This window comes from Dermacentor silvarum, chromosome 9 (assembly GCF_013339745.2).
Source record: "Dermacentor silvarum isolate Dsil-2018 chromosome 9, BIME_Dsil_1.4, whole genome shotgun sequence".
In the NCBI taxonomy this organism is placed as follows: domain Eukaryota; kingdom Metazoa; phylum Arthropoda; class Arachnida; order Ixodida; family Ixodidae; genus Dermacentor; species Dermacentor silvarum.
The window spans coordinates 48,892,268-48,913,614 of NC_051162.1; positions in this window are offsets into that span (position 1 = coordinate 48,892,268).

Here is a 21,347-nt window from a genome sequence, read left to right on the forward strand (position 1 = left end):
AGTATACCACCGGGATGCCAGCTGAATGTAATTGGATATTACTCATACACCTTCGGCAAATTGCAAATAAACTACAACACCACGGAAAAAGAGGCATTGGCCGTCGTCATGGCATTGCGGTATCTTCGCACTTACCTCGAAGGTCAACACTTTAACTTGTTTACGGACAACCTAGCTTTGACTTATTTGCTCAACATTACTCAACCGAAGGGAAGGATTGCTCGTTGGGTCAGCGAAATCCAGCAGTTCGCGTTCGACGTGGTTCACCGTCCTGGAAAGAAGCTCCCCGACGCGGACGCTTTATCAAGATTGCATATTCCGGAGACTGAAATAATTAAAACTTTGCATGTAGCAAGTATTTCGGAAGACACAGAAGATATTGTGTTGAAAGATGGAAAGTTCGAGGTACCAATAACAGATCGCCAGAAGATTTTGAAGCTTTATCACGACAGTCCCAACTCGGGAGGGCACGACGGTTTTTGGAGGACATATATGAAGGTGCAGCAACTTTTCACGTGGAAAAATATGAAAAATGACGTACATGAATATTTAAAGACTTGCCATGATTGCGAAGTGCGAAAAGCAAAATATAGGCCTAAAGGAAAAGAAATGACCATACCTGTGTACTCCAATGTGTCATTTGAAGTTGTGCACCTCGACTTTGCCGAGCTTAAAAAGAAAGGGGAAGGAGTGCGTAAGACGCAAGCTTTTCTGGTTGCTATTGACCAATGTACACGGATGGCAGCCGCGGAACCAGGGAACGAAGACTCCAACGCTGTCATTTCCCTTATGCAACGGGAAATGTTTAAGAATACTAAAGTCATTGTCAGCGACAACGGTCCAGCATTCAGAAGCCAATGGCTAAGAGCTTGGGCAGAGGAAAGGGGGATCACCCTACGGTTCATTACGCCATACCATCCTGAGGGTAACGCTCTGGCTGAGCGATTAATTCGTGATTTGAAGACATACATTACCCTTTATCCAAATTTTCCTGGCGGCTGGAAATGCGCTCTGGAAGCTGCTGTCCAGCATCACAACCGCTCTTATACGGCTGGCCTTGGTTGCACACCCCTGTTTGCTGCCTGCGGGACCAGCCCATGGCTACCCGCGGATCATCGTTTGGGAATAGCAGGCAAGATATTTCTACAAGAACGTGCCAAGACCAAAGACCAACAGCAGCAGTACAAGCTATCAATGAAAAAATGTTACGACAGTAAACATGGGTCTAAAATTCCAGACATCGAACCAGGACACTTAGTCCTTGTACGCAAAGGACTGGACGGCTCGAAGTCGCCATTCATCGGCCCCTATATTGGGACCAAAATCGTAAAACAACAAGGCGTTCTCGAGGCCATTTATTACGAAGCACCAGGGGAGAAGATTGAATCCAGCGCCATTGGAAATGTGATTCCATATTACCCCAGGAGGGGAGACAATCAAAGCCGTGGAGGGTGTGGAGAGCCTGAAGCGGATCCTCCCTGAAGATAAGGAAGAAGACGACCGAGACTGGGGCTGGCGGCGCAGAGGAAGATGAAGTTCATTAAAATGGCGGACTAAACAGACCGTTTCATTATTACTTCCTTCATCATCATCATCATCAGCAGCAGCCTATATTTTATGTCCACTGCAGGACGAAGGCCTCTCTCTACGATCTCCAATTACCCCTGTCTTGCGCTAGCGTATTCCAACTTGCGCCTGCAAATTTCCTAACTTCATCATTCCATCTGGTTTTCTGCCGACCTCGACGGCGCTTCCCTTCTCTTGGTATTCATTCTGTAACCCTAATGCTTCCTTCTTCCTTACATATATATACTTCCTTACATATATATAAAGAGACAAAGACAGGGAGGGTTGCCAGGTTTCTTGCTCATCAGGAGTTATCAATCCTATAAGTGTGCAATTCGGTGCTAAAATTTGACCGTAGCTCGGCTATGGCAACCCGGCATTCGCCACGTACGGTCCAGCAATGGCGGAAATATAATCGTGTAGCAAAGGAGCGATGCCAATCGCGCCGGCCACACTTGACCCTGGCGTGCCCACTACGAACAGAAAGCGCGCAGGACTGCAAGTTTAGACCTCCACACCCGCACTAGCTGTAGCATAAGCAGGGAGCGTGTTTTTAGGCACTAACAATGTGCATTATGGACGCCTACAACAAGCTCGTATAGCCTCACCTTAGGCACAATAAGCCCCCAAAAAGGCACTATAAGCTGTTCGCAAATTACGCCCGGTGTTATATGTGTGTTGACTGTGCGTAGCTCATTCTCATGGAAGGAAATTGACGTAGCGTAATCATGCGAAATTTGAAGGGAAGCAGCCGTACGTGCACCAAATCGCTTTAAGCGGCTTTTCTGGGCAGGCTAAAGGCGATTTTTTTTGCCAGTTGCTCAGTGGTTGTGGTGTTGGGCTTCTGAGCACAAGGTCACGGGATCGAATCCCGGCCACGGCGGCCGCACTTTGATGGGGGCTAAATGCAGAAAACGCCCGTGTACTTAGATTTAGGTGCACGGTAAAAAACCCCCAGGTGGTCCAAATTAATCCGGAGTACCCCCACTACGGCGTGCCTCATAATCAGATGGCGGTTTTGGCACGTAAACCCCACAATTTTTAAAGGCTGATTTTTTGTGAATCCGTCTACTGCAGCCGACATGTTTAATGCATTTTTTTCTGACACTGCGACCCATTATAGTGCACATTTATGAACCAAGCCTCACTGCTTTTGCTGGTGCATGAAGTGTTGAGCAAGCCCAGAAAAAGCCAAAATGCGGTAGGAAATCGGCTGTAGGATTATAGAGAAAGAGAAAATCCGTGCCTAATAATTTGAAGTCAACAAATGCTTCAGTGAGAAACCAATCGTTGAATAGTGTGAGTTTACAAATCTTTGTGAAAGTTATGTGAACAGTAATAAATGATTAATATTAGTTCAAGATACTGCTCTCCTCACTCACGAAACCCGACGAGGTTCACAAAGAACAGCCCCGCTTGTAACATTATTCCCCGGGCTTAAATTAAAAGTGCGGGGCAGGGCTGTGTAGTCGATAGAGTTTATTACAGATGAGGAAAGATTTCTGCTGGTCTAGCAGTGAACTTTGCACGCTACCGCCTAACACACGCGTACCGCAGCCTACAGTCAATAGTCTTTTGCAACTTGCGGCCGACAGTACAATTTTCTCAAGTGCTGCATTCTTTCTCAAATAGACGCCCTCAGTATAAAATAGAATTGTGTGCCCACTGCACAATAAGAAAATTTGGATACTTTTTTAGGGAAGCTAACCAGTGCCACGCAGTTGATGAGATGCCCTCACAAGATCAAATACCATTGTCTACATGAGCGCTTATTTGCTAAGTCACATTGACAGGTGCATTGCCATTAGCACCAGCGCTTGATAATGCTGCGAGGTCTTGTGGAAAAATTTCCTGACGAATAAGATCTCCCTAATGCGAAATGTGAGCGCAGAACTATACGTGTTCTCATTTAGCGATGAATTGGCTGGCGCGGACAGTAAATCTCGTCCGGCACGCTGCAAAACGAGAGAAGTGTAGCGCGATTGCCTCGCATAATCTGCAGATTGCGAGAGCGTGGGTACGATTAAAAGCAGCAGCCGACGGCTACCTTACCAGATGACACACGCTACGCTACGCACGCTACGAATTGTAGCCGGTGAGCTTGCAAGACGCGTCCACTTGAAATGAATTTCCAGGATGACACTACTTTCGAGATATCATTTCCCGAAGTGCGGGTCGAAACACATGGGCCTTCTAGTTACTTTTGCGGTTCGATGTATAAAACAGCATTTTGGTAAAAAGTAAGTGGGACAACAGCGCATTCTTACGGCGAGTTTGATGGCGCATATCTCCAAACTGGTGTCATTCGGGAAATTCATTCCATGTGGATACGCCAGACAAGCTCACCAGCTACAATTCGTTAATTGCAATGTGTGTCGTAAAGTAATTGACTAAGAAGTTCACTAGTCAATTTTTGTTACTTAGTTGAATATGTGTTTCGATTTCTCGTGCTACTAATCTCCGCCTCATCGAATAACCCAGCTAGACGATAACAATTATCCTACCTGCAACAGGCGATATTAAAAAATTCCACAAAGCTTAATTTTCGACACCTGGTATATAGCTTTGTATGCATGGCCACAACGGAAACTCAGCACCGGCTTCAGAATCTACGGGTGCCGAAACTGTTTCACGGAGACATCGTCGAAGGTGTGGAAGACTGGCTGGCTCAGTTTGAGCGCATTGCAGAGATCAACGAATTGAGCGACGCAGTGAAGTTGAGAAATTTGTATTTCAGCTTGGAGGATGGTGTTCGCACTTCGTACGAGAATCGAGAAGGGCTAATCAAATCGTGGCTCGTGTTCCGCCGTTCCTTGCTGGAAATCTGCACCAATGCTGGTCGCCGCAAAAGAGCAGAACGGGCGCTGCACGCCCGCACCCGTCTGCCAAATGAGAGCATGACGTCGTATGTCGAAGATATGACGCGCCTCATTCGTCGGGTGCGCCCATCCATGCCAGAGGAAAAGAAGCTGCGCCATTCGTTGCTTGGAGTTAAAGAACATATATTTGCTGGCTTTGTTCGAAGCCCGCCGAAGCACGCGGCTGAATTCTTGATCGAAGCCACCACGATGGAGAAGATGCTACAGCAGCACTCAGCTTTCTATGACAGGCAAGCGAACGCTGCTTCACCGACGGACCCGATTTCCTTCGGAAACATTGACTTTCTTCGAGAGCTTATCCGCTCTGTGGTGCGAGATGAGCTTGAACGGCTCGCCTGGCTGCTTCAGCCCACGCTGGGTTCTATTTCTGCTCTCGTGAGAAATGAAGTTCAACAAGCGATCAAAGGCCCCGTTCCAAGCAGCAATACGCCGCCTGTGTCAACACAGCTGCAGCATGCATCGTATGCGGAAGTCTTGGGGCGAGCCTCTATCCCCCTCCGATGCCTTTCGTCCTCGCCACGTCATAAGTGCCGCTCCCATCGATGCAACGGATCCAAAGTATGGCGTATCGGTGCCCGCTCCAGAGGAAATCTGACGCCTGGCGTACTCTGGACAGACAGCCTTTCTCCTATCACTGTGGCAAAGCCGATCATGTATACCGCGAGTGTCTATACCACCGCCTTGGACAGCAAGGTTTTGCCATGGATTCACCGAGGCCGAGATATGGCGAAATACCTAGGGTGATTCAGGAATACTTGAACCAGCAGAGCATGCCACTGTTGCTGCGGCAGCAGTCGCACTCACCGTTTCCCAGGCGGGTCTTCCCCAGCCCCTCGAAGCGCTCTAATGGCAACGCAGGGATGGTCACCAAGCCCTCGCGGGGAAAACTAAGACGAGTGACCTCCGGGCCGAGGCCCCTGATACTCGCCCTTCCGAAGACCTCTCATCGACGCGAGCACGGTCTACTCAACGCGATTCAAGGACGATAGCAGCTGAACTCAGTCACAGACTATCGTTTGACATACCTGTTGTGCTCGACGGTCACCCCCCTTGGTTTGTTATTGGACACGGCTGCCGACCAATCAATCTTGTGCGAGAAACGATCGACGAAACTTAGAAAAGTTATCACGCCTTGATCTGCGAGGCAAATTCGTACCGTTGGCGGGCATACCGTAACAGCGTTGGGCATGTGCACGGTCAGAGTACGAATTCGTGGGTCTATGTTTCTGGCCCACTGTCTTATACTCCGCGATTGGGCGGAGTATAAGACAGTGGGCGTCGTATAAGACATCTTGGGCGTCGACTTTCATGGAGAGTATGGAGCCACTACAGGCCACCGGGAGCGCCCAGTCACCTTCTCAACAAAACGATCAGCGAACAACTTCGACAACTGCCGTCGTAACGCGCTCGTGGTTTACGTCGACAGTGTCGTCGTGTGCGACGGTCTACGACAATCTACGTGACGGCAAAGCTATAACAGAGGGCCATTGCTTATGCTGACTCGTGGTGCATGTGCAGTCCGCTGTCTCCTTCTGCTTCGAGGTGGACGTTGTGCGCTCATGGCAACGAACTTTAGCCAGGCACACCGCTACATATTTGGTCGTACTGCTATCGCTTTCGCTGTACCCTTAAAAATTAAATTATGTGGTTTTACATGTCACAACCACGATCTGATTATGAGGCACGCCCTAGTGGGAGACTCCGGAAATTTGGACCACCTGGGGTTCCTAGGGTGCACCTAAATCTAAGTACACGGGTGTTTTCGCATTTCGCCTCCATCGAAATGCGGCCGCCGTGGCCGGAATTCTTCGCTGTACCCTTAGCAGACGTTGCTTAATGCCTTGCGTCTATGACAATGGACAGCCCCGACAATCAACAATATCGACATCAATTCACATGTTTCCGAGGAAAAGCAGAAAGCACAGCGCGAATAGATACTTCGGTTCAAGGAGCGCTTCGCGCGTTCTTCTAAGGTACGCCAGACGCCTGTCAGGAGACAGCGAATAATTACGTATGGCGATTCTCATCCTATACGACAACTGCCTTACCGCATTTCGGCGAAAGCGCGCAACATGATCAATGCACAAGGCAAAGAAATGCTTCACTATGAATTCATACAACCGTCCCAAAGCCCTTGGTCGTCGCCGGTGGTCCTCGCCTTAAAGAAAGACGGAACGCTTCGATTCTGCGTTGATTACAGCAAGTTGAATAACGTCACCAAAAAGACGCTTCCGCACATCAATGATTGATTAGATCGATTGTAGCGAACCAGGTATTTTTAATCCATAGATCTGAAGAGTGGAAATTGGCAAATCGAAGTTTACGAACGAGATCGCGAAAAAACTGCCTTCTTGACCCTGAACGAACTGTACGAATTAAAGTGCTCCCATTCGGCCTGTGTTCCGCACCGGCCACATTCCGGAGAATGATGTGCGCTGTTCTGACCGATCAGAAGTGGCACAGTTCTTTAGTATACCTATATGACGTCGTCGTGTTAGCGGTGACCTTCGAAGAACATATAAATCGTTTAGAGGAGGGACTTGGGGAGGCCCGCTCCACTAATATCACTCTAAATACAGCGAAGTGTCACTTCTGTCACTTCTAGCACACTCCTTCACTTCGATTACGAAGAGCCAAAGTTTCTTGGGCGTGTCGTGAGTGCCGACAGCATCCGGCCTGACCCCGTTAATCATCTGCTGTTGCTGCTTTTCCGGTTCCTCGTGACAAGAAAGCAGTAGGCAGCTTTCTCGGTGTCTGTGCGTACTATCGCCGCTCCATTGCTTATTTCTCCTGGATCCTCAAACCACTCATTCGCCTCACGCGAGAAGACACACCCTTCGTTTTGACTGATGAGCAAGACGCAGCTGTGGCCGAGTTAGGACAGCGCCGGCTGGAACCGCCCGTCCTTGCTCATTTTGACAAGGACGCTGACAACACCCGGACGGCGTTGAGCGAGGGATCACTTGCGCCAGTCGCACTCTTTCAAGCGCCGAAGTCAACCACTCCAACTCCCAGAAAGAGTGCCTTGCAGAAATGCGGCTCATCATGAAATTTCGGCCTTATCTCGGCAGTCACCGTTTCAAGGTGGTGACAAACGACCATTACTTGTGGTGGTCGGCCGACTTGGGAGACCCGTCCGGGCGACTGGCATGATATAGTCTCTGTCTGCAGTAGCTTCAATCGTTCTGCAAGTCGAATGGTCAACAAATGGTGGCGCAAACACAAAGATGCGGACACGTTGTCGCGCGCTTGCATCGAACTTTGCAAAAATGAGATGCACGAAGACAGTGCATTCGACCGCATCCGCCATGATCTTACTGCAGCGCGAGGACAACGAAATACGCCCTTTCATCGATCACCTACAAGGCCAGAATGTTTCAATTTCTCGATAATATATAACCTTTGCGTAGGTAAAAAACGTATTTCGCTAAACTTTATTACACATGGCTATTCCGGAGGTTGTGAGGATTTGCACTGGGCGAAAATGTGAGGGCAAAGCTTGGCTCAGTTAAAGAGACGCACTCGGAACGTCGTTTACAGTTGTGCGTGTAAGCGAATAGCTGGAGCTGGTGGCCCGCGCCTTCGCGTGATTGCGTTGGGGCATCTGTAGCTGCGCATGCTGTGGAGGACTGCTCGTGGGAGGGATTGTCTTAGCTTTTATTCTAACGCAACCCCAGTTACATTTTTAACTACGCTTCCGCCTAGTTATATTATAGGGATTTACGTGCCGGAACCACGATATTGTCATATGCCCGTGAACAAGTGCCATTACCTCAGTTTGCGTGAATACTTACTCGGCGCAGCAAACCAATGATCTTGATATTCGCTGACAAAGAAGATGACAACGACGACCTTCAAACAGCGACACATAAATATCTACAGCATAAGCCCTTCTTTAATTGTGGTGTTGTCCGTGACAATGTGATTACGAAGCACGTCTTAATGGGGGTACTCCGCACGAAGTTTGAACACAGCGAGAGGATTCTTTACCGGTAACGTACATCTATGTTCGCTAGCGTTTTGCATTTCATACCCTTCAAAATGCGGCCGCCAGGGTCAGGAAACGAACTCTGGACTTTGTTCGTGGAGGCGTAAGCCCGTAGAGACTAAGGCACCTCGGCGGGCCAGAAGCTGCCTAAAGTAGTTGTTTCGTTGCATCTCAGAAGCTGGGACAAATGTGTGAAAGGACAAGTTAAGCGCAGAAAAACTATTTGCTGATTGCTGCACTGCCTTGTTTTATTCTATTCCGGTGACATGCGATTAATAATCTAAAGGTTAGACAGGGACGTGCCTCAAGGGACGCTTGCGCGAGCATGGAGTTAATGTACGTCACGCCGATGATGGCGGCATCTGGGCAGTGACTGACAAGTGCCCGCATGTAGCCGAATTTTTCAAAAGTGCGTTCTACTATAACGCTGCCCTTGCCAGTTGACATGTGAAAGGAGGGGAGCTGAAAGGATAAAAATATCGGGCAATAATTGCGTGAGCAGGTCATCAGTGGATCCCACAGGGAAAAAACTGACATATCTGAATCTGCTGATGATCAGTAGATTAGCATATGCTTCTTCTCTGACCATGATCATCAGAAGGGAACTAACAGAAGCAGATTCCACACCCTGTGGGAATCGATGTTATGTGGAGCAGTCTGCGGGGAGCCTACCAAGTTAACGAAACGACCATGAGAGCTCCAAGACGTAGGCTGCTGTTCATGACCTACATGACACGCATGTCATGACATTCATGTCGTGAGTTCCTCAGGAGTCGCATTAGCTAGGCCTAAGAGTCCTTAAGGCGAAAGCCTTAGTCGTACTCATGAACTCGACTTTAACCATCAACCTTTAGCCTTTTCCTTCACTTAGTATCCACGTCCGAACCAATTTCTGTGGTTTTTGAGCGTTAATGTTTTCTCGCTGAGTCATTGTCATTTTTGCTGAGTCATGCTCATGACTAAGGCTTCTACCACCATCCTTTAGTGTTTCTTTCACTTAGTACCCACGTCAGAACCCATTTCAGTGGGTTTTCAGTGTTAATCTCTTTTTGCTGAGTCATCGTCATTTTTACAGTCATTCTCATGACTATGACTTCTACCATCGTGCTTTAGTGTTTCCTTGCCTTAGTACCCATGTCCGAACCCCTTTCAGTGGTTTTCTGAGTCAATGTTCTTTCGCTGGGTCATTGTCATTTTAGGCAGCTGTTTGATGACCTACATGACTCGCATGTCATGACATTCATGCCATGACCTATCATTTATGTTCATCATGTCACGTCATGTTAACGAAACGGCTATGAGAGCACCAAGACGTAGGCGGAAGGATAGATAGATAGATAGATACTGGCAAAGTGGCAAATGTTTGCCAAGAAATGGTTCGCATTTAAAACATAGGTTGGAGTGCATACGGCAGGCATTACCAAATCCTGAATGGATGCTTGCCACTGTCGTTGAAAAGAAAAGTATACAATCATTGCATTCTACCGGTGCTAACAAAAGGAACAGTAACCTGGAGGTTAACAAAGTTTGAGAAAACGTTAAGGATAGTGCCGGGTGCGATGAAACGAATAACGCTATGTGTAACGTTCAGAGACAGGAAGAGAACGGTTTGGATCAAAGAGTAAACGGGGATACTTGATATTGCAGTTGACATTAAGAAAAAAATGCATAAAGGCAGGCTATCAATGCACAGGGCAGATAACCGGCACACCATTAGAGTTAAAATGCGTGCCAAGAGAAGGGAAGCGCAGTTGAGGACAGCAGAAAATTAGGTAGGGTGAAAAAATTAATAAATTTGCAGGTGGAATTTGTAATCAGCCGGCACAAGACATGGGCAATTAGAGATCGTTAGAAGAGGCCGTTGTCCTGCGGTAAACATTAAAATTGGAGGACGCTTAAGCTTCGGCTTTAAGAATGGAACGCTATACCATTATCGGGATCCGTTCGCATTGCAAATTTCCCGATGAGTAGGCTTCACTGCAACTGCCAACGTGGGAAAGCCAACTTACAAGGACCAAGCTTACACCGATCACCTTTTTTATTATTATTTTTTTAATTTGGTACCTGATTCGCCTTTGCAGGCAGTACAGCAGGGGGGTATACAAATCGCGACAAAAATTGTTTTTGCAATTTAAACACACAAAGCGCGGTAAAATTTATCATTAGATTCAATACCTACAATATTTGACGGAAGAGCGTTCCAATCCCTCGTGGTTCGACAAAAAAATGAGTATCGCAAGGCATCACCTTTAAAAGGAAGTTCGTAAAGTTTCAAGTTATGGTCCCTTCTGCGTGAAATATACGATGGTGGCCTAATATACTTTTCTCTTTCAATGCCTGTTTTAGAATAATATATATTATGAAAAAAATTAAGTCTAAGGATCTTTCTTCTGTCCTTTAAATCCTGCCACTTAAGTTTACGCTTGCTTTCAGTGATACTGAGGTTATTATTGTAATTTCCCAATACAAATCGGACTGCCCTATTCTGGATTTTTTCAAGTAAATTAACTGACTCACCAGTATAAGGGTCCCAACAAACACACGCGTACTCAAGTACCGTACGTACGTGGGTAAAATATAGTCGTTCTTTCAGTGTACTAGGTAAGTGGCCGAAATTTAGACGTAGGAAGCCCAGATTACGTGCCGCCTTTCTTCTAATCTCTTGTACATGCCTGTTCCATCTTAAATCTGAGGTAAACAAAACACCTAAGTATTTGCATTCGCTAACCCTGCGTAGGGTAACGACATTTACTTTGTACTCATATGATTTATGTGAATGTTTCCTTGTAAAGGTGATGTTCAACATTTAGAAACGTTAAGTGACACTTTCCATTTGGCACACCAAGATGAAACGCTATCCAAGTCACTCTGAAGAGAAGAAAAATCAGAATCGCTATCAATAACCCTATACACCACACAGTCATCGGCGAACATCCTGAAAGTCGACGTAATGCCTCTAGTAATATCATTTATATATAACAAAAGTAAGAGCGGCCCCAAAACTGAGCCCTGGGGCACTCCAGAGGTCACCGCAGCAAGATCAGACGATATGGCGTTGAGAACCACAGACTGTTGTCTATTTGACAGGTATTCAGATATCCATGCAATTACCTTTTTGTTTAATTTGTAGGCGTGTAATTTGCTAATAAGTAGATCATGAGCCACAACGTCAAACTCTTTTCGGAAATCTAGAAAGATGCAATCAATTATTTGCCTTTTGTCAATTGCTAGTACCAAGTCGTGTGTGAATTCCACAAGTTGCGTGGAGCAAGAAAAACCTTGCCGAAAACCATGTTGGTTTATATTCAGTAGGTTATGTTTAACAAGATGTGCCATAATACAACTGTATATAACGTCCTCCATTACTTTACATGTAATACTAGTCAAAGACACTGGTCTGTAGTTCTCAACACAATTTTTAGGTCCAGTCTTATATACAGGCACAACATTGGCTAATTTCCAGTCTGCAGGTACGGCACCCGTATCTAAACACTTTTGGAAAAGGCGGCAAAAATAGAGACATAAAGATTCAGAACAATTACTAATGATTGCTGCTGCTATATCATCTGGACCATTTGCCTTTCTAGGAGAAATATTTGCTAATAGCTTCCACACACCTGCCAAGCCAAGCCTTAAAGTCGGCTTGACTTTTAAACACAAATGCATTGCTGGGAAGACATTTTTACAGCGGCAACATACGCTGTCTTATATCAAAATGTAAAGGCCCGAGGACTTCTTTTATTATTTTAATGATTGATTGCTGTTGCCTTGAAGCGTGCGCGTGTCCTAACTTTTGAAAGGCTTGGTTTTCAACGTTCCACTCAACGTTGCCTGCACCTAAAGTACAGACCAACACCATAAAATTGGAGGGCGCTTAAGCTTCGTATTTAGGAGTGGAAAGCGACAGCATGAAAAAAATCGCCTGGCTGCTTATCAGGCTGCTTTCTCGCATATTCAAATACAATTCAACGCTATCATGCCTGTAGGTTGTGGGTAAGCCGTATAATGCAGTTTTTCTGACGAATTTTACTTTCAGAAATTCAATTTTTGTTCACTATCGCGTTGCGTCACGTGGAGGGCCTGTGTGCTCGGGGTGGTTCGGGATGATGTGGTTCGGTATGATTATTTCCGCCTGACGACAATTCTTATCACCGACGCCGGGTCTTCTGCGACGCGGGGCCCTTAACGCTGTCGCGTTAAAATAGGCTGCTGCTGCTGATGATGAATGTGATGGTGTACCCGGCATGGTGACTTACTTGCTACGGCGTTGCCCTGCTGAGCATGACGTGGCGGATTCAACTCTCCCCTACGAAAATCTCTAGAAATGAGTTTTCCATCATCGCAAGATCCTGCCAATTATGGACATATTTCGCTGGGGGCGAAATGTGCTAGAACGCTTGCGTGCGGTGCTTTACGACAAACACATTACAGATCCCAGGCTGCTCAAAATTATTCAGGAGTCCTATACTACGGCGTTCCTCCGAGACCACTGTCCAGATTTGGGACACCCAATTTATCGAACTCTGCTGATGGTTTGAGTACTGGCGACAGTGCGTGAAACTACTATGTCTTTAATTAACACACACACATTAAAAAAACACACAGATGCGCAAAGGCTTGCATGCTAAACGCACGCACACAGCTGGATGGCATTAGGGGAAAATAACTCAGAAGTTAGGGCTTTGGCTTTCTGGCATTTGCCCTACTTCTTTCTTCTGCGCTAGCATTGTTTCTCTTTGTGGATTATGAATTCGGCAAAAAAGGAACCCGTAGATGCAGATTGCATCGCTACAGCGGACAGGGTAAAAATAAGTCACTTCAAATTTTATGGAAGCTATTATATGCTTTCTTTGCTGAAATTAAATGTTGCTTATGATTTCAGTTAGTGTGCATGTATTTTCAAGCTGCATTACTTAATTTTGTCGTGTGAGAATTAGGAAATTCAAGATTTTTTTTCGAGATCCTATTGGAATGTGTCTCGTATGACTTCGAGCAGCTTACAGATGTCTTTTAAGAGCTTTCGTGGTTACTCACCTCCAAACAAAACTGCAATAAGTAAGCTGCTGTAGCACTGAACACATTGATAACCTGGAAATCAAAACAAAATAATAGAGGCAGCTCATGATTATAATAATCCGTATTTCGTGCAACCAAAGCTCCGTACATGGCCTTTCGTATGCCTCACACAACTGATTACGTTTGACAATATGAAACAAGTATGCAAACATTGGCGCACGTAAGCGTTTTTTTTGTTACTGTTTTCCCCCGTTCGACCGCTGTTACAAAGTAATCGCTTGGTTCGAAGCGCACCTGGATATATTCGAAGTTTCCAGAACGTTGCCACCGATTCTATAGTGAGATTGACTTCTCCAATCAGAATGCGCCGTCAGTATCAATGTTGGTGCCACGTCCGCCGCAAGGCGAACGTCCCCATGGCTTCAGCAGCTACATTGCAGCAACAGAGTGGAGATTATGCAACATTCCACTAGAAATTACGCTGCAATCCGCGAGGAGGCATTCATAGACCTTTTACGTATGGCAGAAAACCCTTTCCACACCCTTTCCGCCACCATCGGGAAGGGTACTTATGCTGGCGAGCGCAGGGCTCCCTTAAACACCTTGTGGGCCACAAGGGATCTTTCACAGGCCTGTGAGCTGGCTGTGGTGTTCTGGCATACGGATAACGTGTTCGCCATGAGACGTGGGCCTGAGAGTGCAAGGATGGCTTCCCGAAGGGGGATACGTGGAATATTTTGGCAAGCTCCCACACATGGACCATGAACATGGCGATAATTCAAAGCAAAAGCAATGCTGGGGAGACGAACTTCAGGAGCTCGTCTGCTTTTTTCGGGTCATATGAATGAATAAAAACTAGAAAAGGATCGAAAGGGCGTATTGTCTATTGCTGTAGCGATCCCGCTCGGTATTCAACACGGCTGAAGTGGCCCTGCTAATGCAAGGCCCAATAAGGCGGTCATCTTAGTTGTCGCAGCCACTGTTACCCGGCATATATTCACCGACTCAAGAAACGGGACTGCCGTCACCTACATGGATTGAGGCGAGTGACATAGCCCATTACGATGGTGCTGTAGCTCTTGAGTATGTGAAACGGATAACTAGCCATGTGTGAACTCCACACGCTACCTTTGTACGCTACTTTATTTATGAATCTAAGCTCCTGCATATGACTGTTACAGTACAGTTAATGTGAAATAGACCATGGGGGGCACGCCACCACCATGAATGCGGTCATGAAAATACCCTTCCTACAGCAGGCTGTCCTACTGGCCCTTCAGCATTGGGCTCTTCGACTGCTACTGCGGCACTCGATCCCTGCCTTTTGATTTTGACGAGCCAGCCTGCTGCCTTCCTGAGTCTTTTGCGACGAACAGCAAGAAGCTCCGCAACACCATTTCCTGCTCGGGAGCGATTCGTCGTCAGGAGACCACGCGGCACTATCACCGTGGGAGATCCGTTCCGCCTACTTATTAAGAACCGGTGTTAGCCAGCTGGCTAACACTCCCAGAGTTATTTCTAGTTGTAAAACATAAATACCCCAGAAAGCGGATGGGAAAACAGTTCCGCGGTAGCTCAATGGTGAGAGCATCGCACGCGTAATGCGAAGACGTGGGTTCGTTCCCCACCTGCGGACAGTTCTGTTTTCATCCGTTTTCATTTTCCATGAATTTATCATTTCTTTAAGTCATTAGTGTGTGCAAGTAATTTCCCCTATGTTGTTCTTGGTGTCAATGTTTGTTGGCTTCTTAAGATATGATTAATAAAAATCGGGCCCCTCGGTTCCCTTTCTTCTCGTTCATATATATATATATATATATATATATATATATATATATAGAGAGAGAGAGAGAGAGAGAGAGTGGTCCTCGTTTTTTTCCGCTGTTCACATTCATTATGATTTGACAGCACTTGGCCCAACTTGCTGCAATACTGCAACTCTCAGTTGTTTCGTTTGTTTCTTCCCCATGCGTGTAATTTGTTCGCGAGAACGATTCTGTCTTGTACAGTTTTAAGTGAAGATGCGCTTAAAATAGCATTTTAATTTGAAATAATTTTTACGTGGCAATTAAAAATATGGCTAGGCCTCCCATTTTCAGGTGTAAATCTTTAAGGAATTTAAGCAGAAGCATTTGAAAATTATTCCCAAAGAAACATGGTAGCTCTGCTGATCTCATTTTTAGATTAATGACTTACATGTGATGTTCACATCCACAACTTTTCTTCTATATGATGATATTGCCTGTTTTAACAACGATCGATTGCCTGTGTTAGCAACAAGTACCTACTTACTATAATTTGCAGCTAGTCTGATCACGGGCGTTTCAGGAAACCAATCTTTAATATTCTTGATAAATAAAGTGGAGAGTGAATCTTTTTAGGTAAGCTAAAATCTTGGATGCTCCACTGCTTGCCTCCAGAAACAGCAGTGGGAGCTCAAAGACGGAGACCGGTGACTGTCGAGGTCAATGCTATTAGCATTGCACGCCATCACACTCATCTACGGTGTCTCAAAAGTAAGCTACGAGAGTCTACTCCGCTTTAGCAAAGTTCCATCGACGAACTGGTCAAACAAGCAGCAGCGGGAACACGAAGTGCAAGAAGAGTCTGGGCGGCTGAATAGACGCCACATCGAAGTCATGTATCGGCGGTGGCAATACGGCGTTTGTCTACATTTCTACGATGCTAATCGCATCTGCGTCGACATTCATCGAGACAAGGCTTGCGGCAGAGTGTCTTAGCAGAGAAAATACAGAGTGAACGTACCTTCGTAGCGCGCTTTGCAGCCTCTGCAACCTCCTTATCGTCCTTCTTGTCGGGATCTTTATCTTTAGGCTTCACGTCCGGATTTGACCTAGCCAACTAGAAAAAAAAATACCAAGACTGTTTTAATAAATTACCTCCACAGGCCATCATAAGCTCCTACACTAGTCACTACAACTCCTAACTTCGCCGGTCTTTGTTGCACATACGTGAAGGCTCCACGCATCAGCAAAAAAAAAAAAGAAAAAAAATAGAGGGGTACAACTTCACATTACACCTGGAGTATATAACTTTATAATGTTATGAATTTCGTTAAGGATCGCAAACCCTGAAATTATAAGCTTGATTGTTTATAAGAACCGGAATTTGTTTGTTGATGTTTCGTTGATATAAGATGTTTCGTCGTACAGAGCGGTCCGCTGCTAAAGGGGTGGCTTGTGAGGATTTTGGTCTCTCACAAGAATACAATCACCTAGATTTGCAGCAGATATGTGGTTGGTAGCCCTTGTATCAGCATGACACCATGTTCCGGGTGGCCAGGGTACGAGTGCCCAAGATTTATTGAGCGTTCTTTTATACACTGAAATGGGGCAACGCCACTCAGATAATCATGCTACGATATACAGAGAAGTTGGGCAACGCCCACTCGGCTAATCAATCGTAGCACACGTGTCCCACGCGATTGGATACATCCTCTTTCGTTACGAGACAGAAAATAAACCATGCAGTTGTTCACATATGTTATAGTGATGACTCCTCGAGGTTACACATTTGTAACGAAAGTAAAGCATATAAATACTGACACAATGGGCTTAAGAAATCTGTTGGAAGTTTCGACCATACTCAAGTCGTCGTGGTGGTCATGGTTGTCTCAGGAACCTTCTCGGTGCTGGCGTTGGCGGCGACCCGTCCGAAATGCCCACGGTTACCGTAACACTGCCTGGCGTTGGCGGCGTACTGTTTATTATATCCACGGCTGCTGTAACACCATTAGTGGGCGCTTCATCATCGATGTGCTGAGCAGATGTCGAGCACTCGGGTTACGCGTCGTTGGGAATGAAGTCGCGCCTGAAGGTCTCCCCGGTCGGTAGCAAGTGTTTGCGATTACGCCGAAGGGACCGCCCTTCCTGCGTCATGACATGGTACGACCTCGGGTACGTTGACGGCTTCAGATCCTGTGCTTTCTTGGCCCACGTGCCGATCTGTACTCGCATGACATCGCTTTCGTGGAGTGCTGCTAGTGGCTGCGCAGAGGTTTGAAGCTGACCATGCTTGACGACCTAGTGGGCTGGTCCACATTGGAAGTCAGGCAGCAGTGTTCGTATAGTCGGCGGCGTTGGAGGATCTCTGCTTGCGCCCGGCCACACTCCAAGGGAGAAGTCCTGTAAGCCAAAAGTGCCAACCAGAAATCCTGTTTATCTTCAGTAGTTTTCTTAAGCAGTCTCTTCACCAGCTGTACCCCCTGTTCGGATAGCCCATTGGAACGTGGGAATTTCGGACTTGAGGTGATGTGTTTGAAGTCGTAAGTGCGTGAGAACGAGACAAATTCTCTGCTCGAAAATTGGGGAACATTGTCTGAAAGAGCCTCCATTGGTATGCCATACCGAGCGAAGATAGCACTAGTCGCGTCTACGACGGTCCTGGCTGTAGTGTCTCGGAGGCATTCAACTTCTGGGAAGTTAGACAAGGCGTCATAGACACACAGGTAGGACTTGCCGCCGTAGTGAAAGATGTCGATTCCTACGAGATACCATGGCTGGTTCGGAATGGGACGCATCATAAGTGGCTCCTTCGGCTGGTTGTACGCGTACTTTTCGCAAGCTGCGCACTTCTGAGCGAACGCCTTCATTTCCGAGTTCATGCCAGGTCAGAAGACTAGACGATGAGCCCTAGCCTTGCATTTCGCGATTCCCAGATGACCTTCGTGAATCCTGTGCAAAGTCTCTCGTCTCATACTGCTTGGCAATACGACCTTGCACCCCTTGAATAGAACACCTTTAATAAGAGACAGCTCGGATAAAAAGGGTTTTAACAGATCATCTATTTGTTCACTCTTTATTTAGTTCTGCAACTCCACTTTCAGATAGCTATCCTTGGCCGTTTCTGTGGCGAGACGCTTCCATGTTTCGCCGCTGACAAATGAAGATACCGTACTCACGGCGTGGACTTCTACGTCAGCGGTGTCAACAGCATCCGTGCTCCGGCTGCTTGGTGCTCGAGACAGCATATCCGCGAGCAGGAGCTGTTTTCCTGGAACGAATTGTAGGTCGAAATCATATTTGAGCAATAGCATAAAAATCGCTGTAGCCTGGGTGGCATGTAACCGATCGCTTTCTTACAGATAGCAATCAAAGGGTGATGGTCGGTCTCAATGATGACCTTGTGGCCGTAAACAAAGTGGTCGAATTTTTCGCAGGTGTATGTAATGGCCAGTGTTTCTTTTCCTATTCCGCTTCTGAGAGTGTCCTTGATCCATACGCGACTGGTTTCTATGTGCCATTGTAGTTCTGCAAGAGTGCGGCGCCTATGACACTGCGGGATGCGTCACACGAGACCTTTGTTTCTCTTGCTGGATCGAACACCGACAGCAACGATTGGCTGCTTAAACTGTGGCAGATCTGACACCATTCTTCCGTGTGGTTCGGCGTCCATTCAAACACCGCGTCTTGCTTGATCATGCTTCGCATAAGCTTCGTCCTTTCTGCCAGGGTTCGAATAAACTTGCCAAAATGATTTACAACACCGAGCATTCTCTGCGCGGCTTGTTTGTCACGTGGCTCTGGAATCTGCAGCATAGACTGAACGAGGGCAGGACTCGGCTTGATACCTTCAGCAGAAATTACGTCCCCTAGAAAGTCTATTTCGTTGACTCCAACAACGCATTTGTCAGGGTTGAATGTTAGCCCTGCTTTTTCTGCAGTCTTTAGCAGCTACCTCAGTCGTTGGTCATGCTCTTGTCTTGATGAGCCCCACACTAAAATATCCACATATACTTTCTTTCCTGGTAGAGTGTAAAAAAATCGTTTAGGACCTTTTGGAAGACTTCCCATGCTGACGATATGCCGAAAGGCAATCGGAGAAAACGGTAGCGACCGAAAGGCGTCGCGAAGGTGCAGATTCTGGAAGTTTCGTCATGCAGCGGAACCTGGTAGAACCCTGAATTGGCATCTAGACGCGTGAACACTTTAGCTCCTGTGAGTTCGGATTCAATGTGTTCTTGTCTTCGCATTTCGAAGTGTTCCCGTTTAACGGCCTCGTTTAGCTTACGCGGGTCCATGCACACGCGTAGTTCACCGTTTTTCTTGCGCACAATGACCAGAGGGCTTCTCAAAACAAGACAGCAGCTGCATATGTGCACTACCAGACAGGAACATTCAAAATGTCGAAACGGACGAAGCTAGCAGGCGAAAATGTTTACATCCCCCCTCCCAAAATTTATAATGTACAATCAGAACAGCAAATCCTGGCAAAATTTGATGCTTGAGAACAGAAACCAGGAGACATGCTAGTGCTTACTCAACTATAATTAAAAAATAAACTTGCGTTTCGTGCACCAACTAGTGGAAATAGTGAAAATAAGAAATAAATCGCAGAATTTGTATAAAGCAACGCCCCCTCCCCCTTGAAAATGAATAAGTTGAGCACATTGTACGTAATGGTCAAAGTTTCTCAGCTAGGTATTCATTAGAGCAGCTACAGTATCGGCCAGTGCAGTTTGGAGACGGCACTAATACAGTATGAAATATTTATCCGAATAGAAATTGGTTAATAATGGCGAGCGTGAAAAGAAAATTCTAAACCTAACTCATGGAGGCTACACATCTACGCCAGCGGCAAACCTGCCGTGGGGGCTCAACAGTCTCTGGAGCCCTATGAAGGTCAGCCGTTGGAGGGCTGGCCATATTCATAGCCTATACGTCAAAATAGACAGACGTTCTGCCGGCGTGCCGCCCCACCGACGTGCCAATAGCCGGCCAAAATGTATCAATGAGTCAGCGCGAGCTTCTCGCAGGGCAGGCCTGGTGCAGTGCGTCGCCGCCAGCGAAACTACAAATATCAGCTAAAGCAACTTTTCTACAAAAGCGTCAATTGTACATGGGTAGCGTCAATTGTACAATTGCTTCAATTGTACAAAAGCGTCAATTGTACAGTTGTAGTAACCAACACCGATGCCCATTGTCAAATAGGCGTTCCACTCTTGCGGCGGCTGTCTCAGGCGCGGCTGAGGGTGGCATCGTGGGCCCCATTTTGAAAACGATGTGCGGTCGGTACAGCGTATAGGTGCGCCGTGGGCTGATGGCTTCGTACGCACTGCGTTCTCGCCACTTCGCGTTCAAGCGAGATGTAGCACGAGGGTGAATTCGCGCGCTGCAGCTGTTCCCCATGCCAGCATTTTGACAGCGAGTGCCTGCGGTCATCGAGTAGGAAGTGTTCATGATTGACTGTGCCGACGGGCCACCATGCTTGTTAATTTATTAGTAAGCGAATGTTTATAAGTTTGTACGGCTGATAAAACTACTATCCTTACTTCGTATAGCTATCTTCTAGCCTTTCGGGTGAAAGTGTGACTTTTTATCACCTTGTCCTTTTTCGCAACCTTTACGGAGGTCTTCGCCCGGATTCGCGCTGTCAGCGTTTGTTTGGCTGAGAGCAACAAAAGGACGACACCTTTAAGAATTACAATGAAAATGTGCACTCCTTATGCATGCACGTACACCCATCTCTCGACAAATCAGGCAAAATATATCGCATTATGAAATGCATTCATAAACATCGATTCCAGATACGTGCCATGAAGAGTTCCCAGATGGCCACCGCCCAACTAATTCAGCTTTGCCGAAATTGACATGAGCTGCGCAAGGAGCGCTACTTTTCTGCCAAGGAAAGCAGTTTTCTTTATATGTATTTAAATATTTTTCGTTCGCCATAACGGAAGGCCTGAACAAAAAGGTGCATGTTCAATTGATCGTAGTTCCGGCCAACAGTTGTTGCTATGACGAATAAAAGTCGCCGTGTGACGTTGGCTCCGGAGATATTTGTTGTTAGACCGCTACTGATCACATCTCGTTACTTTACTGTGAACTTTGTGATAGCACTTGACACGCAATGCTGTTTATAATGTGCATTGTGAGTAA